At 43.6% G+C, this 27,672-nt stretch overlaps 31 non-coding genes across 31 annotated transcripts; all 31 read right to left on the bottom strand.

The window, feature by feature from the left end:
• Positions 1-659: 659 nt before the first annotated feature.
• On the bottom strand, positions 660-733 carry TRNAI-AAU (transfer RNA isoleucine (anticodon AAU)). Its single transcript has one exon. It is a non-coding gene; the product is annotated as a tRNA-Ile (tRNA).
• A 262-nt stretch (positions 734-995) lies between these two features.
• On the bottom strand, positions 996-1,067 carry TRNAD-GUC (transfer RNA aspartic acid (anticodon GUC)). Its single transcript has one exon. It is a non-coding gene; the product is annotated as a tRNA-Asp (tRNA).
• A 600-nt stretch (positions 1,068-1,667) lies between these two features.
• On the bottom strand, positions 1,668-1,741 carry TRNAI-AAU (transfer RNA isoleucine (anticodon AAU)). The gene has a single exon. It is a non-coding gene; the product is annotated as a tRNA-Ile (tRNA).
• A 941-nt stretch (positions 1,742-2,682) lies between these two features.
• TRNAI-AAU (transfer RNA isoleucine (anticodon AAU)) lies at positions 2,683-2,756 on the bottom strand. The gene has a single exon. It is a non-coding gene; the product is annotated as a tRNA-Ile (tRNA).
• Positions 2,757-3,018: 262 nt separating this feature from the next.
• TRNAD-GUC (transfer RNA aspartic acid (anticodon GUC)) lies at positions 3,019-3,090 on the bottom strand. Its single transcript has one exon. It is a non-coding gene; the product is annotated as a tRNA-Asp (tRNA).
• Positions 3,091-3,690: 600 nt separating this feature from the next.
• Positions 3,691-3,764, bottom strand: TRNAI-AAU (transfer RNA isoleucine (anticodon AAU)). Its single transcript has one exon. It is a non-coding gene; the product is annotated as a tRNA-Ile (tRNA).
• Positions 3,765-4,705: 941 nt separating this feature from the next.
• TRNAI-AAU (transfer RNA isoleucine (anticodon AAU)) lies at positions 4,706-4,779 on the bottom strand. Its single transcript has one exon. It is a non-coding gene; the product is annotated as a tRNA-Ile (tRNA).
• A 941-nt stretch (positions 4,780-5,720) lies between these two features.
• TRNAI-AAU (transfer RNA isoleucine (anticodon AAU)) lies at positions 5,721-5,794 on the bottom strand. The gene has a single exon. It is a non-coding gene; the product is annotated as a tRNA-Ile (tRNA).
• Positions 5,795-6,063: 269 nt separating this feature from the next.
• Positions 6,064-6,135, bottom strand: TRNAD-GUC (transfer RNA aspartic acid (anticodon GUC)). Its single transcript has one exon. It is a non-coding gene; the product is annotated as a tRNA-Asp (tRNA).
• Positions 6,136-6,735: 600 nt separating this feature from the next.
• Positions 6,736-6,809, bottom strand: TRNAI-AAU (transfer RNA isoleucine (anticodon AAU)). Its single transcript has one exon. It is a non-coding gene; the product is annotated as a tRNA-Ile (tRNA).
• A 926-nt stretch (positions 6,810-7,735) lies between these two features.
• On the bottom strand, positions 7,736-7,809 carry TRNAI-AAU (transfer RNA isoleucine (anticodon AAU)). Its single transcript has one exon. It is a non-coding gene; the product is annotated as a tRNA-Ile (tRNA).
• Positions 7,810-8,750: 941 nt separating this feature from the next.
• TRNAI-AAU (transfer RNA isoleucine (anticodon AAU)) lies at positions 8,751-8,824 on the bottom strand. Its single transcript has one exon. It is a non-coding gene; the product is annotated as a tRNA-Ile (tRNA).
• A 941-nt stretch (positions 8,825-9,765) lies between these two features.
• Positions 9,766-9,839, bottom strand: TRNAI-AAU (transfer RNA isoleucine (anticodon AAU)). The gene has a single exon. It is a non-coding gene; the product is annotated as a tRNA-Ile (tRNA).
• Positions 9,840-10,773: 934 nt separating this feature from the next.
• On the bottom strand, positions 10,774-10,847 carry TRNAI-AAU (transfer RNA isoleucine (anticodon AAU)). Its single transcript has one exon. It is a non-coding gene; the product is annotated as a tRNA-Ile (tRNA).
• A 941-nt stretch (positions 10,848-11,788) lies between these two features.
• Positions 11,789-11,862, bottom strand: TRNAI-AAU (transfer RNA isoleucine (anticodon AAU)). Its single transcript has one exon. It is a non-coding gene; the product is annotated as a tRNA-Ile (tRNA).
• Positions 11,863-12,803: 941 nt separating this feature from the next.
• Positions 12,804-12,877, bottom strand: TRNAI-AAU (transfer RNA isoleucine (anticodon AAU)). The gene has a single exon. It is a non-coding gene; the product is annotated as a tRNA-Ile (tRNA).
• Positions 12,878-13,811: 934 nt separating this feature from the next.
• On the bottom strand, positions 13,812-13,885 carry TRNAI-AAU (transfer RNA isoleucine (anticodon AAU)). The gene has a single exon. It is a non-coding gene; the product is annotated as a tRNA-Ile (tRNA).
• Positions 13,886-14,811: 926 nt separating this feature from the next.
• On the bottom strand, positions 14,812-14,885 carry TRNAI-AAU (transfer RNA isoleucine (anticodon AAU)). Its single transcript has one exon. It is a non-coding gene; the product is annotated as a tRNA-Ile (tRNA).
• Positions 14,886-15,826: 941 nt separating this feature from the next.
• TRNAI-AAU (transfer RNA isoleucine (anticodon AAU)) lies at positions 15,827-15,900 on the bottom strand. Its single transcript has one exon. It is a non-coding gene; the product is annotated as a tRNA-Ile (tRNA).
• Positions 15,901-16,841: 941 nt separating this feature from the next.
• Positions 16,842-16,915, bottom strand: TRNAI-AAU (transfer RNA isoleucine (anticodon AAU)). Its single transcript has one exon. It is a non-coding gene; the product is annotated as a tRNA-Ile (tRNA).
• A 927-nt stretch (positions 16,916-17,842) lies between these two features.
• Positions 17,843-17,916, bottom strand: TRNAI-AAU (transfer RNA isoleucine (anticodon AAU)). Its single transcript has one exon. It is a non-coding gene; the product is annotated as a tRNA-Ile (tRNA).
• Positions 17,917-18,850: 934 nt separating this feature from the next.
• Positions 18,851-18,924, bottom strand: TRNAI-AAU (transfer RNA isoleucine (anticodon AAU)). Its single transcript has one exon. It is a non-coding gene; the product is annotated as a tRNA-Ile (tRNA).
• A 262-nt stretch (positions 18,925-19,186) lies between these two features.
• On the bottom strand, positions 19,187-19,258 carry TRNAD-GUC (transfer RNA aspartic acid (anticodon GUC)). The gene has a single exon. It is a non-coding gene; the product is annotated as a tRNA-Asp (tRNA).
• A 600-nt stretch (positions 19,259-19,858) lies between these two features.
• Positions 19,859-19,932, bottom strand: TRNAI-AAU (transfer RNA isoleucine (anticodon AAU)). Its single transcript has one exon. It is a non-coding gene; the product is annotated as a tRNA-Ile (tRNA).
• Positions 19,933-20,866: 934 nt separating this feature from the next.
• TRNAI-AAU (transfer RNA isoleucine (anticodon AAU)) lies at positions 20,867-20,940 on the bottom strand. The gene has a single exon. It is a non-coding gene; the product is annotated as a tRNA-Ile (tRNA).
• A 941-nt stretch (positions 20,941-21,881) lies between these two features.
• On the bottom strand, positions 21,882-21,955 carry TRNAI-AAU (transfer RNA isoleucine (anticodon AAU)). Its single transcript has one exon. It is a non-coding gene; the product is annotated as a tRNA-Ile (tRNA).
• A 934-nt stretch (positions 21,956-22,889) lies between these two features.
• On the bottom strand, positions 22,890-22,963 carry TRNAI-AAU (transfer RNA isoleucine (anticodon AAU)). The gene has a single exon. It is a non-coding gene; the product is annotated as a tRNA-Ile (tRNA).
• Positions 22,964-23,904: 941 nt separating this feature from the next.
• On the bottom strand, positions 23,905-23,978 carry TRNAI-AAU (transfer RNA isoleucine (anticodon AAU)). Its single transcript has one exon. It is a non-coding gene; the product is annotated as a tRNA-Ile (tRNA).
• A 942-nt stretch (positions 23,979-24,920) lies between these two features.
• Positions 24,921-24,994, bottom strand: TRNAI-AAU (transfer RNA isoleucine (anticodon AAU)). The gene has a single exon. It is a non-coding gene; the product is annotated as a tRNA-Ile (tRNA).
• A 934-nt stretch (positions 24,995-25,928) lies between these two features.
• Positions 25,929-26,002, bottom strand: TRNAI-AAU (transfer RNA isoleucine (anticodon AAU)). Its single transcript has one exon. It is a non-coding gene; the product is annotated as a tRNA-Ile (tRNA).
• A 941-nt stretch (positions 26,003-26,943) lies between these two features.
• Positions 26,944-27,017, bottom strand: TRNAI-AAU (transfer RNA isoleucine (anticodon AAU)). The gene has a single exon. It is a non-coding gene; the product is annotated as a tRNA-Ile (tRNA).
• Between the last annotated feature and the right edge of the window lie 655 nt (positions 27,018-27,672).

The following is a 27,672-nucleotide window of genomic DNA, read 5'->3' as shown; positions in this document are numbered from 1 at the left end:
AATCGAACCCCAGTCTCCCGCGTGACAGGTGGGGATACTCACCACTACACTAACGAGAAATGGCTGTGCTGTGATCTCTGACGCAACACGACTAGAAAGTAAACACGAGGCATGTGAGTGATGATGTGAACAACTGTGGGCCCTGCTCACTTTTCATTTTTGTGCTTTCATTTGTGCAAAAAGCCATAACTTTTTAAATTTTTCTATAGATGTAGCCGCATGAGGGCTTGATTTCTACAGGACAAATTGCAGCTTTCAATGACACTAGCCATTTTACCATGTCATGTACTGTAAAATGGGAAAAATATTACAAATGGGCTGAGATTGTGAAGAAAACTGCAATTTGCACTCACTCGGCAGAGTATGAGAGAATTGGGCCAGGTTCAGTCATTCGTCCTTTTTGATAACACCTTTCGCTGCCCGCTTTGATGCCCGTTATTGTGCCACTAGTATATTTTTCTGTAGCAGCTTTCCAGTGTGTTCACCTCGGGGGACCTGACAGAATTGACATTTATTTTTGTGAATTTTTTTATCTCTTTATTAAACTAGTAAAATGAGAAAAGAAAATGATGCAACAAAGAAACTGCTAAGAAGCAAAAAGCTTCAGCGTTGATCTACCTGTGACCCAATGAGGAAAGGTGACTGGTAAGGGCTGTTTTTGGCCAGTACGGGGATCGGACCCGCGACCTTGGCGTTATTAGCACCACGCTCTAACCAACTGAGCTAACCGGCCATCTGTGTGGGGCTCACCCCTACAGGACAAACTGGAAATATGTGAGAGCGAGCGCAATCATTCTTTTTTGTGGGATGGATTTATCCCACATGTGGTGATTGTTGGTGGCAGATGCCCCTGAAGCGATTGACAATCAAACAATAAAATGAAACGACAGCTCCTGAATACGAATATATTGCCGGATTAATTACATTTTCAATGCAATTTGAAGTACTGCTTCAGATTCCAGAGCTCCAGAGTCCAGAGTCACAATGTAAAAGACCTCCCCGTCGGGGAATCGAACCCCAGTCTCCCGCGTGACAGGCGGGGATACTCACCACTATACTAACGAGGAATGGCTGTGCTGTGATCTCTGACGCAACACGACTAGAAAGTAAACACGAGGCATGTGAGTGATGATGTGAACAACTGTGGGCCCTGCTCACTTTTCATTTTTGTGCTTTCATTTGTGCAAAAAGCCATAACTTTTTAAATTTTTCTATAGATGTAGCCGCATGAGGGCTTGATTTCTACAGGACAAATTGCAGCTTTCAATGACACTAGCCATTTTACCATGTCATGTACTGTAAAATGGGAAAAATATTACAAATGGGCTGAGATTGTGAAGAAAACTGCAATTTGCACTCACTCGGCAGAGTATGAGAGAATTGGGCCAGGTTCAGTCATTCGTCCTTTTTGATAACACCTTTCGCTGCCCGCTTTGATGCCCGTTATTGTGCCACTAGTATATTTTTCTGTAGCAGCTTTCCAGTGTGTTCACCTCGGGGGACCTGACAGAATTGACATTTATTTTTGTGAATTTTTTTATCTCTTTATTAAACTAGTAAAATGAGAAAAGAAAATGATGCAACAAAGAAACTGCTAAGAAGCAAAAAGCTTCAGCGTTGATCTACCTGTGACCCAATGAGGGAAGGTGACTGGTAAGGGCTGTTTTTGGCCAGTACGGGGATCGGACCCGCGACCTTGGCGTTATTAGCACCACGCTCTAACCAACTGAGCTAACCGGCCATCTGTGTGGGGCTCACCCCTACAGGACAAACTGGAAATATGTGAGAGCGAGCGCAATCATTCTTTTTTGAGGGATGGATTTATCCCACATGTGGTGATTGTTGGTGGCAGATGCCCCTGAAGCGATTGACAATCAAACAATAAAATGAAACGACAGCTCCTGAATACGAATATATTGCCGGATTAATTACATTTTCAATGCAATTTGAAGTACTGCTTCAGATTCCAGAGCTCCAGAGTCCAGAGTCCAGAGTCACAATGTAAAAGACCTCCCCGTCGGGGAATCGAACCCCAGTCTCCCGCGTGACAGGTGGGGATACTCACCACTATACTAACGAGGAATGGCTGTGCTGTGATCTCTGACGCAACACGACTAGAAAGTAAACACGAGGCATGTGAGTGATGATGTGAACAACTGTGGGCCCTGCTCACTTTTCATTTTTGTGCTTTCATTTGTGCAAAAAGCCATAACTTTTTAAATTTTTCTATAGATGTAGCCGCATGAGGGCTTGATTTCTACAGGACAAATTGCAGCTTTCAATGACACTAGCCATTTTACCATGTCATGTACTGTAAAATGGGAAAAATATTACAAATGGGCTGAGATTGTGAAGAAAACTGCAATTTGCACTCACTCGGCAGAGTATGAGAGAATTGGGCCAGGTTCAGTCATTCGTCCTTTTTGATAACACCTTTCGCTGCCCGCTTTGATGCCCGTTATTGTGCCACTAGTATATTTTTCTGTAGCAGCTTTCCAGTGTGTTCACCTCGGGGGACCTGACAGAATTGACATTTATTTTTGTGAATTTTTTTATCTCTTTATTAAACTAGTAAAATGAGAAAAGAAAATGATGCAACAAAGAAACTGCTAAGAAGCAAAAAGCTTCAGTGTTGATCTACCTGTGACCCAATGAGGGAAGGTGACTGGTAAGGGCTGTTTTTGGCCAGTACGGGGATCGGACCCGCGACCTTGGCGTTATTAGCACCACGCTCTAACCAACTGAGCTAACCGGCCATCTGTGTGGGGCTCACCCCTACAGGACAAACTGGAAATATGTGAGAGCGAGCGCAATCATTCTTTTTTGAGGGATGGATTTATCCCACATGTGGTGATTGTTGGTGGCAGATGCCCCTGAAGCGATTGACAATCAAACAATAAAATGAAACGACAGCTCCTGAATACGAATATATTGCCGGATTAATTACATTTTCAATGCAATTTGAAGTACTGCTTCAGATTCCAGAGCTCCAGAGTCCAGAGTCACAATGTAAAAGACCTCCCCGTCGGGGAATCGAACCCCAGTCTCCCGCGTGACAGGCGGGGATACTCACCACTATACTAACGAGGAATGGCTGTGCTGTGATCTCTGACGCAACACGACTAGAAAGTAAACACGAGGCATGTGAGTGATGATGTGAACAACTGTGGGCCCTGCTCACTTTTCATTTTTGTGCTTTCATTTGTGCAAAAAGCCATAACTTTTTAATTTTTTCTATAGATGTAGCCGCATGAGGGCTTGATTTCTACAGGACAAATTGCAGCTTTCAATGACACTAGCCATTTTACCATGTCATGTACTGTAAAATGGGAAAAATATTACAAATGGGCTGAGATTGTGAAGAAAACTGCAATTTGCACTCACTCGGCAGAGTATGAGAGAATTGGGCCAGGTTCAGTCATTCGTCCTTTTTGATAACACCTTTCGCTGCCCGCTTTGATGCCCGTTATTGTGCCACTAGTATATTTTTCTGTAGCAGCTTTCCAGTGTGTTCACCTCGGGGGACCTGACAGAATTGACATTTATTTTTGTGAATTTTTTTATCTCTTTATTAAACTAGTAAAATGAGAAAAGAAAATGATGCAACAAAGAAACTGCTAAGAAGCAAAAAGCTTCAGCGTTGATCTACCTGTGACCCAATGAGGGAAGGTGACTGGTAAGGGCTGTTTTTGGCCAGTACGGGGATCGGACCCGCGACCTTGGCGTTATTAGCACCACGCTCTAACCAACTGAGCTAACCGGCCATCTGTGTGGGGCTCACCCCTACAGGACAAACTGGAAATATGTGAGAGCGAGCGCAATCATTCTTTTTTGAGGGATGGATTTATCCCACATGTGGTGATTGTTGGTGGCAGATGCCCCTGAAGCGATTGACAATCAAACAATAAAATGAAACGACAGCTCCTGAATACGAATATATTGCCGGATTAATTACATTTTCAATGCAATTTGAAGTACTGCTTCAGATTCCAGAGCTCCAGAGTCCAGAGTCCAGAGTCACAATGTAAAAGACCTCCCCGTCGGGGAATCGAACCCCAGTCTCCTGCGTGACAGGTGGGGATACTCACCACTACACTAACGAGGAATGGCTGTGCTGTGATCTCTGACGCAACACGACTAGAAAGTAAACACGAGGCATGTGAGTGATGATGTGAACAACTGTGGGCCCTGCTCACTTTTCATTTTTGTGCTTTCATTTGTGCAAAAAGCCATAACTTTTTAATTTTTTCTATAGATGTAGCCGCATGAGGGCTTGATTTCTACAGGACAAATTGCAGCTTTCAATGACACTAGCCATTTTACCATGTCATGTACTGTAAAATGGGAAAAATATTACAAATGGGCTGAGATTGTGAAGAAAACTGCAATTTGCACTCACTCGGCAGAGTATGAGAGAATTGGGCCAGGTTCAGTCATTCGTCCTTTTTGATAACACCTTTCGCTGCCCGCTTTGATGCCCGTTATTGTGCCACTAGTATATTTTTCTGTAGCAGCTTTCCAGTGTGTTCACCTCGGGGGACCTGACAGAATTGACATTTATTTTTGTGAATTTTTTTATCTCTTTATTAAACTAGTAAAATGAGAAAAGAAAATGATGCAACAAAGAAACTGCTAAGAAGCAAAAAGCTTCAGCGTTGATCTACCTGTGACCCAATGAGGGAAGGTGACTGGTAAGGGCTGTTTTTGGCCAGTACGGGGATCGGACCCGCGACCTTGGCGTTATTAGCACCATGCTCTAACCAACTGAGCTAACCGGCCATCTGTGTGGGGCTCACCCCTACAGGACAAACTGGAAATATGTGAGAGCGAGCGCAATCATTCTTTTTTGTGGGATGGATTTATCCCACATGTGGTGATTGTTGGTGGCAGATGCCCCTGAAGCGATTGACAATCAAACAATAAAATGAAACGACAGCTCCTGAATACGAATATATTGCCGGATTAATTACATTTTCAATGCAATTTGAAGTACTGCTTCAGATTCCAGAGCTCCAGAGTCCAGAGTCCAGAGTCACAATGTAAAAGACCTCCCCGTCGGGGAATCGAACCCCAGTCTCCCGCGTGACAGGTGGGGATACTCACCACTATACTAACGAGGAATGGCTGTGCTGTGATCTCTGACGCAACACGACTAGAAAGTAAACACGAGGCATGTGAGTGATGATGTGAACAACTGTGGGCCCTGCTCACTTTTCATTTTTGTGCTTTCATTTGTGCAAAAAGCCATAACTTTTTAATTTTTTCTATAGATGTAGCCGCATGAGGGCTTGATTTCTACAGGACAAATTGCAGCTTTCAATGACACTAGCCATTTTACCATGTCATGTACTGTAAAATGGGAAAAATATTACAAATGGGCTGAGATTGTGAAGAAAACTGCAATTTGCACTCACTCGGCAGAGTATGAGAGAATTGGGCCAGGTTCAGTCATTCGTCCTTTTTGATAACACCTTTCGCTGCCCGCTTTGATGCCCGTTATTGTGCCACTAGTATATTTTTCTGTAGCAGCTTTCCAGTGTGTTCACCTCGGGGGACCTGACAGAATTGACATTTATTTTTGTGAATTTTTTTATCTCTTTATTAAACTAGTAAAATGAGAAAAGAAAATGATGCAACAAAGAAACTGCTAAGAAGCAAAAAGCTTCAGCGTTGATCTACCTGTGACCCAATGAGGGAAGGTGACTGGTAAGGGCTGTTTTTGGCCAGTACGGGGATCGGACCCGCGACCTTGACGTTATTAGCACCACGCTCTAACCAACTGAGCTAACCGGCCATCTGTGTGGGGCTCACCCCTACAGGACAAACTGGAAATATGTGAGAGCGAGCGCAATCATTCTTTTTTGTGGGATGGATTTATCCCACATGTGGTGATTGTTGGTGGCAGATGCCCCTGAAGCGATTGACAATCAAACAATAAAATGAAACGACAGCTCCTGAATACGAATATATTGCCGGATTAATTACATTTTCAATGCAATTTGAAGTACTGCTTCAGATTCCAGAGCTCCAGAGTCCAGAGTCCAGAGTCACAATGTAAAAGACCTCCCCGTCGGGGAATCGAACCCCAGTCTCCCGCGTGACAGGCGGGGATACTCACCACTATACTAACGAGGAATGGCTGTGCTGTGATCTCTGACGCAACACGACTAGAAAGTAAACACGAGGCATGTGAGTGATGATGTGAACAACTGTGGGCCCTGCTCACTTTTCATTTTTGTGCTTTCATTTGTGCAAAAAGCCATAACTTTTTAAATTTTTCTATAGATGTAGCCGCATGAGGGCTTGATTTCTACAGGACAAATTGCAGCTTTCAATGACACTAGCCATTTTACCATGTCATGTACTGTAAAATGGGAAAAATATTACAAATGGGCTGAGATTGTGAAGAAAACTGCAATTTGCACTCACTCGGCAGAGTATGAGAGAATTGGGCCAGGTTCAGTCATTCGTCCTTTTTGATAACACCTTTCGCTGCCCGCTTTGATGCCCGTTATTGTGCCACTAGTATATTTTTCTGTAGCAGCTTTCCAGTGTGTTCACCTCGGGGGACCTGACAGAATTGACATTTATTTTTGTGAATTTTTTTATCTCTTTATTAAACTAGTAAAATGAGAAAAGAAAATGATGCAACAAAGAAACTGCTAAGAAGCAAAAAGCTTCAGCGTTGATCTACCTGTGACCCAATGAGGGAAGGTGACTGGTAAGGGCTGTTTTTGGCCAGTACGGGGATCGGACCCGCGACCTTGGCGTTATTAGCACCACGCTCTAACCAACTGAGCTAACCGGCCATCTGTGTGGGGCTCACCCCTACAGGACAAACTGGAAATATGTGAGAGCGAGCGCAATCATTCTTTTTTGAGGGATGGATTTATCCCACATGTGGTGATTGTTGGTGGCAGATGCCCCTGAAGCGATTGACAATCAAACAATAAAATGAAACGACAGCTCCTGAATACGAATATATTGCCGGATTAATTACATTTTCAATGCAATTTGAAGTACTGCTTCAGATTCCAGAGTCCAGAGTCACAATGTAAAAGACCTCCCCGTCGGGGAATCGAACCCCAGTCTCCCGCGTGACAGGTGGGGATACTCACCACTATACTAACGAGGAATGGCTGTGCTGTGATCTCTGACGCAACACGACTAGAAAGTAAACACGAGGCATGTGAGTGATGATGTGAACAACTGTGGGCCCTGCTCACTTTTCATTTTTGTGCTTTCATTTGTGCAAAAAGCCATAACTTTTTAAATTTTTCTATAGATGTAGCCGCATGAGGGCTTGATTTCTACAGGACAAATTGCAGCTTTCAATGACACTAGCCATTTTACCATGTCATGTACTGTAAAATGGGAAAAATATTACAAATGGGCTGAGATTGTGAAGAAAACTGCAATTTGCACTCACTCGGCAGAGTATGAGAGAATTGGGCCAGGTTCAGTCATTCGTCCTTTTTGATAACACCTTTCGCTGCCCGCTTTGATGCCCGTTATTGTGCCACTAGTATATTTTTCTGTAGCAGCTTTCCAGTGTGTTCACCTCGGGGGACCTGACAGAATTGACATTTATTTTTGTGAATTTTTTTATCTCTTTATTAAACTAGTAAAATGAGAAAAGAAAATGATGCAACAAAGAAACTGCTAAGAAGCAAAAAGCTTCAGCGTTGATCTACCTGTGACCCAATGAGGGAAGGTGACTGGTAAGGGCTGTTTTTGGCCAGTACGGGGATCGGACCCGCGACCTTGGCGTTATTAGCACCACGCTCTAACCAACTGAGCTAACCGGCCATCTGTGTGGGGCTCACCCCTACAGGACAAACTGGAAATATGTGAGAGCGAGCGCAATCATTCTTTTTTGAGGGATGGATTTATCCCACATGTGGTGATTGTTGGTGGCAGATGCCCCTGAAGCGATTGACAATCAAACAATAAAATAAAACGACAGCTCCTGAATACGAATATATTGCCGGATTAATTACATTTTCAATGCAATTTGAAGTACTGCTTCAGATTCCAGAGCTCCAGAGTCCAGAGTCCAGAGTCACAATGTAAAAGACCTCCCCGTCGGGGAATCGAACCCCAGTCTCCCGCGTGACAGGTGGGGATACTCACCACTATACTAACGAGGAATGGCTGTGCTGTGATCTCTGACGCAACACGACTAGAAAGTAAACACGAGGCATGTGAGTGATGATGTGAACAACTGTGGGCCCTGCTCACTTTTCATTTTTGTGCTTTCATTTGTGCAAAAAGCCATAACTTTTTAAATTTTTCTATAGATGTAGCCGCATGAGGGCTTGATTTCTACAGGACAAATTGCAGCTTTCAATGACACTAGCCATTTTACCATGTCGTGTACTGTAAAATGGGAAAAATATTACAAATGGGCTGAGATTGTGAAGAAAACTGCAATTTGCACTCACTCGGCAGAGTATGAGAGAATTGGGCCAGGTTCAGTCATTCGTCCTTTTTGATAACACCTTTCGCTGCCCGCTTTGATGCCCGTTATTGTGCCACTAGTATATTTTTCTGTAGCAGCTTTCCAGTGTGTTCACCTCGGGGGACCTGACAGAATTGACATTTATTTTTGTGAATTTTTTTATCTCTTTATTAAACTAGTAAAATGAGAAAAGAAAATGATGCAACAAAGAAACTGCTAAGAAGCAAAAAGCTTCAGTGTTGATCTACCTGTGACCCAATGAGGGAAGGTGACTGGTAAGGGCTGTTTTTGGCCAGTACGGGGATCGGACCCGCGACCTTGGCGTTATTAGCACCACGCTCTAACCAACTGAGCTAACCGGCCATCTGTGTGGGGCTCACCCCTACAGGACAAACTGGAAATATGTGAGAGCGAGCGCAATCATTCTTTTTTGTGGGATGGATTTATCCCACATGTGGTGATTGTTGGTGGCAGATGCCCCTGAAGCGATTGACAATCAAACAATAAAATGAAACGACAGCTCCTGAATACGAATATATTGCCGGATTAATTACATTTTCAATGCAATTTGAAGTACTGCTTCAGATTCCAGAGCTCCAGAGTCCAGAGTCCAGAGTCACAATGTAAAAGACCTCCCCGTCGGGGAATCGAACCCCAGTCTCCCGTGTGACAGGCGGGGATACTCACCACTATACTAACGAGGAATGGCTGTGCTGTGATCTCTGACGCAACACGACTAGAAAGTAAACACGAGGCATGTGAGTGATGATGTGAACAACTGTGGGCCCTGCTCACTTTTCATTTTTGTGCTTTCATTTGTGCAAAAAGCCATAACTTTTTAAATTTTTCTATAGATGTAGCCGCATGAGGGCTTGATTTCTACAGGACAAATTGCAGCTTTCAATGACACTAGCCATTTTACCATGTCATGTACTGTAAAATGGGAAAAATATTACAAATGGGCTGAGATTGTGAAGAAAACTGCAATTTGCACTCACTCGGCAGAGTATGAGAGAATTGGGCCAGGTTCAGTCATTCGTCCTTTTTGATAACACCTTTCGCTGCCCGCTTTGATGCCCGTTATTGTGCCACTAGTATATTTTTCTGTAGCAGCTTTCCAGTGTGTTCACCTCGGGGGACCTGACAGAATTGACATTTATTTTTGTGAATTTTTTTATCTCTTTATTAAACTAGTAAAATGAGAAAAGAAAATGATGCAACAAAGAAACTGCTAAGAAGCAAAAAGCTTCAGCGTTGATCTACCTGTGACCCAATGAGGGAAGGTGACTGGTAAGGGCTGTTTTTGGCCAGTACGGGGATCGGACCCGCGACCTTGGCGTTATTAGCACCACGCTCTAACCAACTGAGCTAACCGGCCATCTGTGTGGGGCTCACCCCTACAGGACAAACTGGAAATATGTGAGAGCGAGCGCAATCATTCTTTTTTGTGGGATGGATTTATCCCACATGTGGTGATTGTTGGTGGCAGATGCCCCTGAAGCGATTGACAATCAAACAATAAAATGAAACGACAGCTCCTGAATACGAATATATTGCCGGATTAATTACATTTTCAATGCAATTTGAAGTACTGCTTCAGATTCCAGAGCTCCAGAGTCCAGAGTCACAATGTAAAAGACCTCCCCGTCGGGGAATCGAACCCCAGTCTCCCGCGTGACAGGTGGGGATACTCACCACTATACTAACGAGGAATGGCTGTGCTGTGATCTCTGACGCAACACGACTAGAAAGTAAACACGAGGCATGTGAGTGATGATGTGAACAACTGTGGGCCCTGCTCACTTTTCATTTTTGTGCTTTCATTTGTGCAAAAAGCCATAACTTTTTAAATTTTTCTATAGATGTAGCCGCATGAGGGCTTGATTTCTACAGGACAAATTGCAGCTTTCAATGACACTAGCCATTTTACCATGTCATGTACTGTAAAATGGGAAAAATATTACAAATGGGCTGAGATTGTGAAGAAAACTGCAATTTGCACTCACTCGGCAGAGTATGAGAGAATTGGGCCAGGTTCAGTCATTCGTCCTTTTTGATAACACCTTTCGCTGCCTGCTTTGATGCCCGTTATTGTGCCACTAGTATATTTTTCTGTAGCAGCTTTCCAGTGTGTTCACCTCGGGGGACCTGACAGAATTGACATTTATTTTTGTGAATTTTTTTATCTCTTTATTAAACTAGTAAAATGAGAAAAGAAAATGATGCAACAAAGAAACTGCTAAGAAGCAAAAAGCTTCAGCGTTGATCTACCTGTGACCCAATGAGGGAAGGTGACTGGTAAGGGCTGTTTTTGGCCAGTACGGGGATCGGACCCGCGACCTTGGCGTTATTAGCACCACGCTCTAACCAACTGAGCTAACCGGCCATCTGTGTGGGGCTCACCCCTACAGGACAAACTGGAAATATGTGAGAGCGAGCGCAATCATTCTTTTTTGAGGGATGGATTTATCCCACATGTGGTGATTGTTGGTGGCAGATGCCCCTGAAGCGATTGACAATCAAACAATAAAATGAAACGACAGCTCCTGAATACGAATATATTGCCGGATTAATTACATTTTCAATGCAATTTGAAGTACTGCTTCAGATTCCAGAGCTCCAGAGTCCAGAGTCCAGAGTCACAATGTAAAAGACCTCCCCGTCGGGGAATCGAACCCCAGTCTCCCGCGTGACAGGTGGGGATACTCACCACTATACTAACGAGGAATGGCTGTGCTGTGATCTCTGACGCAACACGACTAGAAAGTAAACACGAGGCATGTGAGTGATGATGTGAACAACTGTGGGCCCTGCTCACTTTTCATTTTTGTGCTTTCATTTGTGCAAAAAGCCATAACTTTTTAAATTTTTCTATAGATGTAGCCGCATGAGGGCTTGATTTCTACAGGACAAATTGCAGCTTTCAATGACACTAGCCATTTTACCATGTCGTGTACTGTAAAATGGGAAAAATATTACAAATGGGCTGAGATTGTGAAGAAAACTGCAATTTGCACTCACTCGGCAGAGTATGAGAGAATTGGGCCAGGTTCAGTCATTCGTCCTTTTTGATAACACCTTTCGCTGCCCGCTTTGATGCCCGTTATTGTGCCACTAGTATATTTTTCTGTAGCAGCTTTCCAGTGTGTTCACCTCGGGGGACCTGACAGAATTGACATTTATTTTTGTGAATTTTTTTATCTCTTTATTAAACTAGTAAAATGAGAAAAGAAAATGATGCAACAAAGAAACTGCTAAGAAGCAAAAAGCTTCAGTGTTGATCTACCTGTGACCCAATGAGGGAAGGTGACTGGTAAGGGCTGTTTTTGGCCAGTACGGGGATCGGACCCGCGACCTTGGCGTTATTAGCACCACGCTCTAACCAACTGAGCTAACCGGCCATCTGTGTGGGGCTCACCCCTACAGGACAAACTGGAAATATGTGAGAGCGAGCGCAATCATTCTTTTTTGTGGGATGGATTTATCCCACATGTGGTGATTGTTGGTGGCAGATGCCCCTGAAGCGATTGACAATCAAACAATAAAATGAAACGACAGCTCCTGAATACGAATATATTGCCGGATTAATTACATTTTCAATGCAATTTGAAGTACTGCTTCAGATTCCAGAGCTCCAGAGTCCAGAGTCCAGAGTCACAATGTAAAAGACCTCCCCGTCGGGGAATCGAACCCCAGTCTCCCGTGTGACAGGCGGGGATACTCACCACTATACTAACGAGGAATGGCTGTGCTGTGATCTCTGACGCAACACGACTAGAAAGTAAACACGAGGCATGTGAGTGATGATGTGAACAACTGTGGGCCCTGCTCACTTTTCATTTTTGTGCTTTCATTTGTGCAAAAAGCCATAACTTTTTAAATTTTTCTATAGATGTAGCCGCATGAGGGCTTGATTTCTACAGGACAAATTGCAGCTTTCAATGACACTAGCCATTTTACCATGTCATGTACTGTAAAATGGGAAAAATATTACAAATGGGCTGAGATTGTGAAGAAAACTGCAATTTGCACTCACTCGGCAGAGTATGAGAGAATTGGGCCAGGTTCAGTCATTCGTCCTTTTTGATAACACCTTTCGCTGCCCGCTTTGATGCCCGTTATTGTGCCACTAGTATATTTTTCTGTAGCAGCTTTCCAGTGTGTTCACCTCGGGGGACCTGACAGAATTGACATTTATTTTTGTGAATTTTTTTATCTCTTTATTAAACTAGTAAAATGAGAAAAGAAAATGATGCAACAAAGAAACTGCTAAGAAGCAAAAAGCTTCAGCGTTGATCTACCTGTGACCCAATGAGGGAAGGTGACTGGTAAGGGCTGTTTTTGGCCAGTACGGGGATCGGACCCGCGACCTTGGCGTTATTAGCACCACGCTCTAACCAACTGAGCTAACCGGCCATCTGTGTGGGGCTCACCCCTACAGGACAAACTGGAAATATGTGAGAGCGAGCGCAATCATTCTTTTTTGTGGGATGGATTTATCCCACATGTGGTGATTGTTGGTGGCAGATGCCCCTGAAGCGATTGACAATCAAACAATAAAATGAAACGACAGCTCCTGAATACGAATATATTGCCGGATTAATTACATTTTCAATGCAATTTGAAGTACTGCTTCAGATTCCAGAGCTCCAGAGTCCAGAGTCACAATGTAAAAGACCTCCCCGTCGGGGAATCGAACCCCAGTCTCCCGCGTGACAGGTGGGGATACTCACCACTATACTAACGAGGAATGGCTGTGCTGTGATCTCTGACGCAACACGACTAGAAAGTAAACACGAGGCATGTGAGTGATGATGTGAACAACTGTGGGCCCTGCTCACTTTTCATTTTTGTGCTTTCATTTGTGCAAAAAGCCATAACTTTTTAAATTTTTCTATAGATGTAGCCGCATGAGGGCTTGATTTCTACAGGACAAATTGCAGCTTTCAATGACACTAGCCATTTTACCATGTCATGTACTGTAAAATGGGAAAAATATTACAAATGGGCTGAGATTGTGAAGAAAACTGCAATTTGCACTCACTCGGCAGAGTATGAGAGAATTGGGCCAGGTTCAGTCATTCGTCCTTTTTGATAACACCTTTCGCTGCCCGCTTTGATGCCCGTTATTGTGCCACTAGTATATTTTTCTGTAGCAGCTTTCCAGTGTGTTCACCTCGGGGGACCTGACAGAATTGACATTTATTTTTGTGAATTTTTTTATCTCTTTATTAAACTAGTAAAATGAGAAAAGAAAATGATGCAACAAAGAAACTGCTAAGAAGCAAAAAGCTTCAGCGTTGATCTACCTGTGACCCAATGAGGGAAGGTGACTGGTAAGGGCTGTTTTTGGCCAGTACGGGGATCGGACCCGCGACCTTGGCGTTATTAGCACCACGCTCTAACCAACTGAGCTAACCGGCCATCTGTGTGGGGCTCACCCCTACAGGACAAACTGGAAATATGTGAGAGCGAGCGCAATCATTCTTTTTTGAGGGATGGATTTATCCCACATGTGGTGATTGTTGGTGGCAGATGCCCCTGAAGCGATTGACAATCAAACAATAAAATGAAACGACAGCTCCTGAATACGAATATATTGCCGGATTAATTACATTTTTAATGCAATTTGAAGTACTGCTTCAGATTCCAGAGTCCAGAGTCACAATGTAAAAGACCTCCCCGTCGGGGAATCGAACCCCAGTCTCCCGCGTGACAGGTGGGGATACTCACCACTATACTAACGAGGAATGGCTGTGCTGTGATCTCTGACGCAACACGACTAGAAAGTAAACACGAGGCATGTGAGTGATGATGTGAACAACTGTGGGCCCTGCTCACTTTTCATTTTTGTGCTTTCATTTGTGCAAAAAGCCATAACTTTTTAAATTTTTCTATAGATGTAGCCGCATGAGGGCTTGATTTCTACAGGACAAATTGCAGCTTTCAATGACACTAGCCATTTTACCATGTCATGTACTGTAAAATGGGAAAAATATTACAAATGGGCTGAGATTGTGAAGAAAACTGCAATTTGCACTCACTCGGCAGAGTATGAGAGAATTGGGCCAGGTTCAGTCATTCGTCCTTTTTGATAACACCTTTCGCTGCCTGCTTTGATGCCCGTTATTGTGCCACTAGTATATTTTTCTGTAGCAGCTTTCCAGTGTGTTCACCTCGGGGGACCTGACAGAATTGACATTTATTTTTGTGAATTTTTTTATCTCTTTATTAAACTAGTAAAATGAGAAAAGAAAATGATGCAACAAAGAAACTGCTAAGAAGCAAAAAGCTTCAGCGTTGATCTACCTGTGACCCAATGAGGGAAGGTGACTGGTAAGGGCTGTTTTTGGCCAGTACGGGGATCGGACCCGCGACCTTGGCGTTATTAGCACCACGCTCTAACCAACTGAGCTAACCGGCCATCTGTGTGGGGCTCACCCCTACAGGACAAACTGGAAATATGTGAGAGCGAGCGCAATCATTCTTTTTTGAGGGATGGATTTATCCCACATGTGGTGATTGTTGGTGGCAGATGCCCCTGAAGCGATTGACAATCAAACAATAAAATGAAACGACAGCTCCTGAATACGAATATATTGCCGGATTAATTACATTTTCAATGCAATTTGAAGTACTGCTTCAGATTCCAGAGCTCCAGAGTCCAGAGTCCAGAGTCACAATGTAAAAGACCTCCCCGTCGGGGAATCGAACCCCAGTCTCCCGCGTGACAGGTGGGGATACTCACCACTATACTAACGAGGAATGGCTGTGCTGTGATCTCTGACGCAACACGACTAGAAAGTAAACACGAGGCATGTGAGTGATGATGTGAACAACTGTGGGCCCTGCTCACTTTTCATTTTTGTGCTTTCATTTGTGCAAAAAGCCATAACTTTTTAAATTTTTCTATAGATGTAGCCGCATGAGGGCTTGATTTCTACAGGACAAATTGCAGCTTTCAATGACACTAGCCATTTTACCATGTCATGTACTGTAAAATGGGAAAAATATTACAAATGGGCTGAGATTGTGAAGAAAACTGCAATTTGCACTCACTCGGCAGAGTATGAGAGAATTGGGCCAGGTTCAGTCATTCGTCCTTTTTGATAACACCTTTCGCTGCCTGCTTTGATGCCCGTTATTGTGCCACTAGTATATTTTTCTGTAGCAGCTTTCCAGTGTGTTCACCTCGGGGGACCTGACAGAATTGACATTTATTTTTGTGAATTTTTTTATCTCTTTATTAAACTAGTAAAATGAGAAAAGAAAATGATGCAACAAAGAAACTGCTAAGAAGCAAAAAGCTTCAGCGTTGATCTACCTGTGACCCAATGAGGGAAGGTGACTGGTAAGGGCTGTTTTTGGCCAGTACGGGGATCGGACCCGCGACCTTGGCGTTATTAGCACCACGCTCTAACCAACTGAGCTAACCGGCCATCTGTGTGGGGCTCACCCCTACAGGACAAACTGGAAATATGTGAGAGCGAGCGCAATCATTCTTTTTTGAGGGATGGATTTATCCCACATGTGGTGATTGTTGGTGGCAGATGCCCCTGAAGCGATTGACAATCAAACAATAAAATGAAACGACAGCTCCTGAATACGAATATATTGCCGGATTAATTACATTTTCAATGCAATTTGAAGTACTGCTTCAGATTCCAGAGCTCCAGAGTCCAGAGTCCAGAGTCACAATGTAAAAGACCTCCCCGTCGGGGAATCGAACCCCAGTCTCCCGCGTGACAGGTGGGGATACTCACCACTATACTAACGAGGAATGGCTGTGCTGTGATCTCTGACGCAACACGACTAGAAAGTAAACACGAGGCATGTGAGTGATGATGTGAACAACTGTGGGCCCTGCTCACTTTTCATTTTTGTGCTTTCATTTGTGCAAAAAGCCATAACTTTTTAAATTTTTCTATAGATGTAGCCGCATGAGGGCTTGATTTCTACAGGACAAATTGCAGCTTTCAATGACACTAGCCATTTTACCATGTCATGTACTGTAAAATGGGAAAAATATTACAAATGGGCTGAGATTGTGAAGAAAACTGCAATTTGCACTCACTCGGCAGAGTATGAGAGAATTGGGCCAGGTTCAGTCATTCGTCCTTTTTGATAACACCTTTCGCTGCCTGCTTTGATGCCCGTTATTGTGCCACTAGTATATTTTTCTGTAGCAGCTTTCCAGTGTGTTCACCTCGGGGGACCTGACAGAATTGACATTTATTTTTGTGAATTTTTTTATCTCTTTATTAAACTAGTAAAATGAGAAAAGAAAATGATGCAACAAAGAAACTGCTAAGAAGCAAAAAGCTTCAGCGTTGATCTACCTGTGACCCAATGAGGGAAGGTGACTGGTAAGGGCTGTTTTTGGCCAGTACGGGGATCGGACCTGCGACCTTGGCGTTATTAGCACCACGCTCTAACCAACTGAGCTAACCGGCCATCTGTGTGGGGCTCACCCCTACAGGACAAACTGGAAATATGTGAGAGCGAGCGCAATCATTCTTTTTTGAGGGATGGATTTATCCCACATGTGGTGATTGTTGGTGGCAGATGCCCCTGAAGCGATTGACAATCAAACAATAAAATGAAACGACAGCTCCTGAATACGAATATATTGCCGGATTAATTACATTTTCAATGCAATTTGAAGTACTGCTTCAGATTCCAGAGCTCCAGAGTCACAATGTAAAAGACCTCCCCGTCGGGGAATCGAACCCCAGTCTCCCGCGTGACAGGTGGGGATACTCACCACTATACTAACGAGGAATGGCTGTGCTGTGATCTCTGACGCAACACGACTAGAAAGTAAACACGAGGCATGTGAGTGATGATGTGAACAACTGTGGGCCCTGCTCACTTTTCATTTTTGTGCTTTCATTTGTGCAAAAAGCCATAACTTTTTAAATTTTTCTATAGATGTAGCCGCATGAGGGCTTGATTTCTACAGGACAAATTGCAGCTTTCAATGACACTAGCCATTTTACCATGTCATGTACTGTAAAATGGGAAAAATATTACAAATGGGCTGAGATTGTGAAGAAAACTGCAATTTGCACTCACTCGGCAGAGTATGAGAGAATTGGGCCAGGTTCAGTCATTCGTCCTTTTTGATAACACCTTTCGCTGCCCGCTTTGATGCCCGTTATTGTGCCACTAGTATATTTTTCTGTAGCAGCTTTCCAGTGTGTTCACCTCGGGGGACCTGACAGAATTGACATTTATTTTTGTGAATTTTTTTATCTCTTTATTAAACTAGTAAAATGAGAAAAGAAAATGATGCAACAAAGAAACTGCTAAGAAGCAAAAAGCTTCAGTGTTGATCTACCTGTGACCCAATGAGGGAAGGTGACTGGTAAGGGCTGTTTTTGGCCAGTACGGGGATCGGACCCGCGACCTTGGCGTTATTAGCACCACGCTCTAACCAACTGAGCTAACCGGCCATCTGTGTGGGGCTCACCCCTACAGGACAAACTGGAAATATGTGAGAGCGAGCGCAATCATTCTTTTTTGTGGGATGGATTTATCCCACATGTGGTGATTGTTGGTGGCAGATGCCCCTGAAGCGATTGACAATCAAACAATAAAATGAAACGACAGCTCCTGAATACGAATATATTGCCGGATTAATTACATTTTCAATGCAATTTGAAGTACTGCTTCAGATTCCAGAGCTCCAGAGTCCAGAGTCACAATGTAAAAGACCTCCCCGTCGGGGAATCGAACCCCAGTCTCCCGCGTGACAGGTGGGGATACTCACCACTATACTAACGAGGAATGGCTGTGCTGTGATCTCTGACGCAACACGACTAGAAAGTAAACACGAGGCATGTGAGTGATGATGTGAACAACTGTGGGCCCTGCTCACTTTTCATTTTTGTGCTTTCATTTGTGCAAAAAGCCATAACTTTTTAAATTTTTCTATAGATGTAGCCGCATGAGGGCTTGATTTCTACAGGACAAATTGCAGCTTTCAATGACACTAGCCATTTTACCATGTCATGTACTGTAAAATGGGAAAAATATTACAAATGGGCTGAGATTGTGAAGAAAACTGCAATTTGCACTCACTCGGCAGAGTATGAGAGAATTGGGCCAGGTTCAGTCATTCGTCCTTTTTGATAACACCTTTCGCTGCCCGCTTTGATGCCCGTTATTGTGCCACTAGTATATTTTTCTGTAGCAGCTTTCCAGTGTGTTCACCTCGGGGGACCTGACAGAATTGACATTTATTTTTGTGAATTTTTTTATCTCTTTATTAAACTAGTAAAATGAGAAAAGAAAATGATGCAACAAAGAAACTGCTAAGAAGCAAAAAGCTTCAGCGTTGATCTACCTGTGACCCAATGAGGGAAGGTGACTGGTAAGGGCTGTTTTTGGCCAGTACGGGGATCGGACCCGCGACCTTGGCGTTATTAGCACCACGCTCTAACCAACTGAGCTAACCGGCCATCTGTGTGGGGCTCACCCCTACAGGACAAACTGGAAATATGTGAGAGCGAGCGCAATCATTCTTTTTTGTGGGATGGATTTATCCCACATGTGGTGATTGTTGGTGGCAGATGCCCCTGAAGCGATTGACAATCAAACAATAAAATGAAACGACAGCTCCTGAATACGAATATATTGCCGGATTAATTACATTTTCAATGCAATTTGAAGTACTGCTTCAGATTCCAGAGCTCCAGAGTCCAGAGTCACAATGTAAAAGACCTCCCCGTCGGGGAATCGAACCCCAGTCTCCCGCGTGACAGGCGGGGATACTCACCACTATACTAACGAGGAATGGCTGTGCTGTGATCTCTGACGCAACACGACTAGAAAGTAAACACGAGGCATGTGAGTGATGATGTGAACAACTGTGGGCCCTGCTCACTTTTCATTTTTGTGCTTTCATTTGTGCAAAAAGCCATAACTTTTTAAATTTTTCTATAGATGTAGCCGCATGAGGGCTTGATTTCTACAGGACAAATTGCAGCTTTCAATGACACTAGCCATTTTACCATGTCATGTACTGTAAAATGGGAAAAATATTACAAATGGGCTGAGATTGTGAAGAAAACTGCAATTTGCACTCACTCGGCAGAGTATGAGAGAATTGGGCCAGGTTCAGTCATTCGTCCTTTTTGATAACACCTTTCGCTGCCCGCTTTGATGCCCGTTATTGTGCCACTAGTATATTTTTCTGTAGCAGCTTTCCAGTGTGTTCACCTCGGGGGACCTGACAGAATTGACATTTATTTTTGTGAATTTTTTTATCTCTTTATTAAACTAGTAAAATGAGAAAAGAAAATGATGCAACAAAGAAACTGCTAAGAAGCAAAAAGCTTCAGCGTTGATCTACCTGTGACCCAATGAGGGAAGGTGACTGGTAAGGGCTGTTTTTGGCCAGTACGGGGATCGGACCCGCGACCTTGGCGTTATTAGCACCACGCTCTAACCAACTGAGCTAACCGGCCATCTGTGTGGGGCTCACCCCTACAGGACAAACTGGAAATATGTGAGAGCGAGCGCAATCATTCTTTTTTGAGGGATGGATTTATCCCACATGTGGTGATTGTTGGTGGCAGATGCCCCTGAAGCGATTGACAATCAAACAATAAAATGAAACGACAGCTCCTGAATACGAATATATTGCCGGATTAATTACATTTTCAATGCAATTTGAAGTACTGCTTCAGATTCCAGAGCTCCAGAGTCCAGAGTCACAATGTAAAAGACCTCCCCGTCGGGGAATCGAACCCCAGTCTCCCGCGTGACAGGTGGGGATACTCACCACTATACTAACGAGGAATGGCTGTGCTGTGATCTCTGACGCAACACGACTAGAAAGTAAACACGAGGCATGTGAGTGATGATGTGAACAACTGTGGGCCCTGCTCACTTTTCATTTTTGTGCTTTCATTTGTGCAAAAAGCCATAACTTTTTAAATTTTTCTATAGATGTAGCCGCATGAGGGCTTGATTTCTACAGGACAAATTGCAGCTTTCAATGACACTAGCCATTTTACCATGTCATGTACTGTAAAATGGGAAAAATATTACAAATGGGCTGAGATTGTGAAGAAAACTGCAATTTGCACTCACTCGGCAGAGTATGAGAGAATTGGGCCAGGTTCAGTCATTCGTCCTTTTTGATAACACCTTTCGCTGCCCGCTTTGATGCCCGTTATTGTGCCACTAGTATATTTTTCTGTAGCAGCTTTCCAGTGTGTTCACCTCGGGGGACCTGACAGAATTGACATTTATTTTTGTGAATTTTTTTATCTCTTTATTAAACTAGTAAAATGAGAAAAGAAAATGATGCAACAAAGAAACTGCTAAGAAGCAAAAAGCTTCAGCGTTGATCTACCTGTGACCCAATGAGGGAAGGTGACTGGTAAGGGCTGTTTTTGGCCAGTACGGGGATCGGACCCGCGACCTTGGCGTTATTAGCACCACGCTCTAACCAACTGAGCTAACCGGCCATCTGTGTGGGGCTCACCCCTACAGGACAAACTGGAAATATGTGAGAGCGAGCGCAATCATTCTTTTTTGAGGGATGGATTTATCCCACATGTGGTGATTGTTGGTGGCAGATGCCCCTGAAGCGATTGACAATCAAACAATAAAATGAAACGACAGCTCCTGAATACGAATATATTGCCGGATTAATTACATTTTCAATGCAATTTGAAGTACTGCTTCAGATTCCAGAGCTCCAGAGTCCAGAGTCCAGAGTCACAATGTAAAAGACCTCCCCGTCGGGGAATCGAACCCCAGTCTCCCACGTGACAGGTGGGGATACTCACCACTATACTAACGAGGAATGGCTGTGCTGTGATCTCTGACGCAACACGACTAGAAAGTAAACACGAGGCATGTGAGTGATGATGTGAACAACTGTGGGCCCTGCTCACTTTTCATTTTTGTGCTTTCATTTGTGCAAAAAGCCATAACTTTTTAAATTTTTCTATAGATGTAGCCGCATGAGGGCTTGATTTCTACAGGACAAATTGCAGCTTTCAATGACACTAGCCATTTTACCATGTCATGTACTGTAAAATGGGAAAAATATTACAAATGGGCTGAGATTGTGAAGAAAACTGCAATTTGCACTCACTCGGCAGAGTATGAGAGAATTGGGCCAGGTTCAGTCATTCGTCCTTTTTGATAACACCTTTCGCTGCCCGCTTTGATGCCCGTTATTGTGCCACTAGTATATTTTTCTGTAGCAGCTTTCCAGTGTGTTCACCTCGGGGGACCTGACAGAATTGACATTTATTTTTGTGAATTTTTTTATCTCTTTATTAAACTAGTAAAATGAGAAAAGAAAATGATGCAACAAAGAAACTGCTAAGAAGCAAAAAGCTTCAGCGTTGATCTACCTGTGACCCAATGAGGGAAGGTGACTGGTAAGGGCTGTTTTTGGCCAGTACGGGGATCGGACCCGCGACCTTGGCGTTATTAGCACCATGCTCTAACCAACTGAGCTAACCAGCCATCTGTGTGGGGCTCACCCCTACAGGACAAACTGGAAATATGTGAGAGCGAGCGCAATCATTCTTTTTTGTGGGATGGATTTATCCCACATGTGGTGATTGTTGGTGGCAGATGCCCCTGAAGCGATTGACAATCAAACAATAAAATGAAACGACAGCTCCTGAATACGAATATATTGCCGGATTAATTACATTTTCAATGCAATTTGAAGTACTGCTTCAGATTCCAGAGCTCCAGAGTCCAGAGTCACAATGTAAAAGACCTCCCCGTCGGGGAATCGAACCCCAGTCTCCCGCATGACAGGTGGGGATACTCACCACTATACTAACGAGGAATGGCTGTGCTGTGATCTCTGACGCAACACGACTAGAAAGTAAACACGAGGCATGTGAGTGATGATGTGAACAACTGTGGGCCCTGCTCACTTTTCATTTTTGTGCTTTCATTTGTGCAAAAAGCCATAACTTTTTAAATTTTTCTATAGATGTAGCCGCATGAGGGCTTGATTTCTACAGGACAAATTGCAGCTTTCAATGACACTAGCCATTTTACCATGTCATGTACTGTAAAATGGGAAAAATATTACAAATGGGCTGAGATTGTGAAGAAAACTGCAATTTGCACTCACTCGGCAGAGTATGAGAGAATTGGGCCAGGTTCAGTCATTCGTCCTTTTTGATAACACCTTTCGCTGCCCGCTTTGATGCCCGTTATTGTGCCACTAGTATATTTTTCTGTAGCAGCTTTCCAGTGTGTTCACCTCGGGGGACCTGACAGAATTGACATTTATTTTTGTGAATTTTTTTATCTCTTTATTAAACTAGTAAAATGAGAAAAGAAAATGATGCAACAAAGAAACTGCTAAGAAGCAAAAAGCTTCAGCGTTGATCTACCTGTGACCCAATGAGGGAAGGTGACTGGTAAGGGCTGTTTTTGGCCAGTACGGGGATCGGACCCGCGACCTTGGCGTTATTAGCACCACGCTCTAACCAACTGAGCTAACCGGCCATCTGTGTGGGGCTCACCCCTACAGGACAAACTGGAAATATGTGAGAGCGAGCGCAATCATTCTTTTTTGAGGGATGGATTTATCCCACATGTGGTGATTGTTGGTGGCAGATGCCCCTGAAGCGATTGACAATCAAACAATAAAATGAAACGACAGCTCCTGAATACGAATATATTGCCGGATTAATTACATTTTCAATGCAATTTGAAGTACTGCTTCAGATTCCAGAGCTCCAGAGTCCAGAGTCCAGAGTCACAATGTAAAAGACCTCCCCGTCGGGGAATCGAACCCCAGTCTCCCGCGTGACAGGTGGGGATACTCACCACTATACTAACGAGGAATGGCTGTGCTGTGATCTCTGACGCAACACGACTAGAAAGTAAACACGAGGCATGTGAGTGATGATGTGAACAACTGTGGGCCCTGCTCACTTTTCATTTTTGTGCTTTCATTTGTGCAAAAAGCCATAACTTTTTAAATTTTTCTATAGATGTAGCCGCATGAGGGCTTGATTTCTACAGGACAAATTGCAGCTTTCAATGACACTAGCCATTTTACCATGTCATGTACTGTAAAATGGGAAAAATATTACAAATGGGCTGAGATTGTGAAGAAAACTGCAATTTGCACTCACTCGGCAGAGTATGAGAGAATTGGGCCAGGTTCAGTCATTCGTCCTTTTTGATAACACCTTTCGCTGCCCGCTTTGATGCCCGTTATTGTGCCACTAGTATATTTTTCTGTAGCAGCTTTCCAGTGTGTTCACCTCGGGGGACCTGACAGAATTGACATTTATTTTTGTGAATTTTTTTATCTCTTTATTAAACTAGTAAAATGAGAAAAGAAAATGATGCAACAAAGAAACTGCTAAGAAGCAAAAAGCTTCAGTGTTGATCTACCTGTGACCCAATGAGGGAAGGTGACTGGTAAGGGCTGTTTTTGGCCAGTACGGGGATCGGACCCGCGACCTTGGCGTTATTAGCACCACGCTCTAACCAACTGAGCTAACCGGCCATCTGTGTGGGGCTCACCCCTACAGGACAAACTGGAAATATGTGAGAGCGAGCGCAATCATTCTTTTTTGAGGGATGGATTTATCCCACATGTGGTGATTGTTGGTGGCAGATGCCCCTGAAGCGATTGACAATCAAACAATAAAATGAAACGACAGCTCCTGAATACGAATATATTGCCGGATTAATTACATTTTCAATGCAATTTGAAGTACTGCTTCAGATTCCAGAGCTCCAGAGCTCCAGAGTCCAGAGTCACAATGTAAAAGACCTCCCCGTCGGGGAATCGAACCCCAGTCTCCCACGTGACAGGTGGGGATACTCACCACTATACTAACGAGGAATGGCTGTGCTGTGATCTCTGACGCAACACGACTAGAAAGTAAACACGAGGCATGTGAGTGATGATGTGAACAACTGTGGGCCCTGCTCACTTTTCATTTTTGTGCTTTCATTTGTGCAAAAAGCCATAACTTTTTAAATTTTTCTATAGATGTAGCCGCATGAGGGCTTGATTTCTACAGGACAAATTGCAGCTTTCAATGACACTAGCCATTTTACCATGTCATGTACTGTAAAATGGGAAAAATATTACAAATGGGCTGAGATTGTGAAGAAAACTGCAATTTGCACTCACTCGGCAGAGTATGAGAGAATTGGGCCAGGTTCAGTCATTCGTCCTTTTTGATAACACCTTTCGCTGCCCGCTTTGATGCCCGTTATTGTGCCACTAGTATATTTTTCTGTAGCAGCTTTCCAGTGTGTTCACCTCGGGGGACCTGACAGAATTGACATTTATTTTTGTGAATTTTTTTATCTCTTTATTAAACTAGTAAAATGAGAAAAGAAAATGATGCAACAAAGAAACTGCTAAGAAGCAAAAAGCTTCAGCGTTGATCTACCTGTGACCCAATGAGGGAAGGTGACTGGTAAGGGCTGTTTTTGGCCAGTACGGGGATCGGACCCGCGACCTTGGCGTTATTAGCACCATGCTCTAACCAACTGAGCTAACCAGCCATCTGTGTGGGGCTCACCCCTACAGGACAAACTGGAAATATGTGAGAGCGAGCGCAATCATTCTTTTTTGTGGGATGGATTTATCCCACATGTGGTGATTGTTGGTGGCAGATGCCCCTGAAGCGATTGACAATCAAACAATAAAATGAAACGACAGCTCCTGAATACGAATATATTGCCGGATTAATTACATTTTCAATGCAATTTGAAGTACTGCTTCAGATTCCAGAGCTCCAGAGTCCAGAGTCACAATGTAAAAGACCTCCCCGTCGGGGAATCGAACCCCAGTCTCCCGCATGACAGGTGGGGATACTCACCACTATACTAACGAGGAATGGCTGTGCTGTGATCTCTGACGCAACACGACTAGAAAGTAAACACGAGGCATGTGAGTGATGATGTGAACAACTGTGGGCCCTGCTCACTTTTCATTTTTGTGCTTTCATTTGTGCAAAAAGCCATAACTTTTTAAATTTTTCTATAGATGTAGCCGCATGAGGGCTTGATTTCTACAGGACAAATTGCAGCTTTCAATGACACTAGCCATTTTACCATGTCATGTACTGTAAAATGGGAAAAATATTACAAATGGGCTGAGATTGTGAAGAAAACTGCAATTTGCACTCACTCGGCAGAGTATGAGAGAATTGGGCCAGGTTCAGTCATTCGTCCTTTTTGATAACACCTTTCGCTGCCCGCTTTGATGCCCGTTATTGTGCCACTAGTATATTTTTCTGTAGCAGCTTTCCAGTGTGTTCACCTCGGGGGACCTGACAGAATTGACATTTATTTTTGTGAATTTTTTTATCTCTTTATTAAACTAGTAAAATGAGAAAAGAAAATGATGCAACAAAGAAACTGCTAAGAAGCAAAAAGCTTCAGCGTTGATCTACCTGTGACCCAATGAGGGAAGGTGACTGGTAAGGGCTGTTTTTGGCCAGTACGGGGATCGGACCCGCGACCTTGGCGTTATTAGCACCACGCTCTAACCAACTGAGCTAACCGGCCATCTGTGTGGGGCTCACCCCTACAGGACAAACTGGAAATATGTGAGAGCGAGCGCAATCATTCTTTTTTGAGGGATGGATTTATCCCACATGTGGTGATTGTTGGTGGCAGATGCCCCTGAAGCGATTGACAATCAAACAATAAAATGAAACGACAGCTCCTGAATACGAATATATTGCCGGATTAATTACATTTTCAATGCAATTTGAAGTACTGCTTCAGATTCCAGAGCTCCAGAGTCCAGAGTCCAGAGTCACAATGTAAAAGACCTCCCCGTCGGGGAATCGAACCCCAGTCTCCCGCGTGACAGGTGGGGATACTCACCACTATACTAACGAGGAATGGCTGTGCTGTGATCTCTGACGCAACACGACTAGAAAGTAAACACGAGGCATGTGAGTGATGATGTGAACAACTGTGGGCCCTGCTCACTTTTCATTTTTGTGCTTTCATTTGTGCAAAAAGCCATAACTTTTTAAATTTTTCTATAGATGTAGCCGCATGAGGGCTTGATTTCTACAGGACAAATTGCAGCTTTCAATGACACTAGCCATTTTACCATGTCATGTACTGTAAAATGGGAAAAATATTACAAATGGGCTGAGATTGTGAAGAAAACTGCAATTTGCACTCACTCGGCAGAGTATGAGAGAATTGGGCCAGGTTCAGTCATTCGTCCTTTTTGATAACACCTTTCGCTGCCCGCTTTGATGCCCGTTATTGTGCCACTAGTATATTTTTCTGTAGCAGCTTTCCAGTGTGTTCACCTCGGGGGACCTGACAGAATTGACATTTATTTTTGTGAATTTTTTTATCTCTTTATTAAACTAGTAAAATGAGAAAAGAAAATGATGCAACAAAGAAACTGCTAAGAAGCAAAAAGCTTCAGCGTTGATCTACCTGTGACCCAATGAGGGAAGGTGACTGGTAAGGGCTGTTTTTGGCCAGTACGGGGATCGGACCCGCGACCTTGGCGTTATTAGCACCACGCTCTAACCAACTGAGCTAACCGGCCATCTGTGTGGGGCTCACCCCTACAGGACAAACTGGAAATATGTGAGAGCGAGCGCAATCATTCTTTTTTGAGGGATGGATTTATCCCACATGTGGTGATTGTTGGTGGCAGATGCCCCTGAAGCGATTGACAATCAAACAATAAAATGAAACGACAGCTCCTGAATACGAATATATTGCCGGATTAATTACATTTTCAATGCAATTTGAAGTACTGCTTCAGATTCCAGAGCTCCAGAGTCCAGAGTCCAGAGTCACAATGTAAAAGACCTCCCCGTCGGGGAATCGAACCCCAGTCTCCCGCGTGACAGGTGGGGATACTCACCACTATACTAACGAGGAATGGCTGTGCTGTGATCTCTGACGCAACACGACTAGAAAGTAAACACGAGGCATGTGAGTGATGATGTGAACAACTGTGGGCCCTGCTCACTTTTCATTTTTGTGCTTTCATTTGTGCAAAAAGCCATAACTTTTTAAATTTTTCTATAGATGTAGCCGCATGAGGGCTTGATTTCTACAGGACAAATTGCAGCTTTCAATGACACTAGCCATTTTACCATGTCATGTACTGTAAAATGGGAAAAATATTACAAATGGGCTGAGATTGTGAAGAAAACTGCAATTTGCACTCACTCGGCAGAGTATGAGAGAAT

The sequence above is a fragment of the Phyllobates terribilis genome, unplaced genomic scaffold (genome assembly GCF_046119375.1).
Source record: "Phyllobates terribilis strain yellow unplaced genomic scaffold, ASM4611937v1 Scaffold_11__3_contigs__length_659146591, whole genome shotgun sequence".
Classification (NCBI taxonomy): Eukaryota; Metazoa; Chordata; class Amphibia; order Anura; family Dendrobatidae; genus Phyllobates; species Phyllobates terribilis.
The sequence above is the reverse complement of the archived record's forward strand: the minus strand, read 5'-3'. Positions and strand labels throughout refer to the sequence as shown.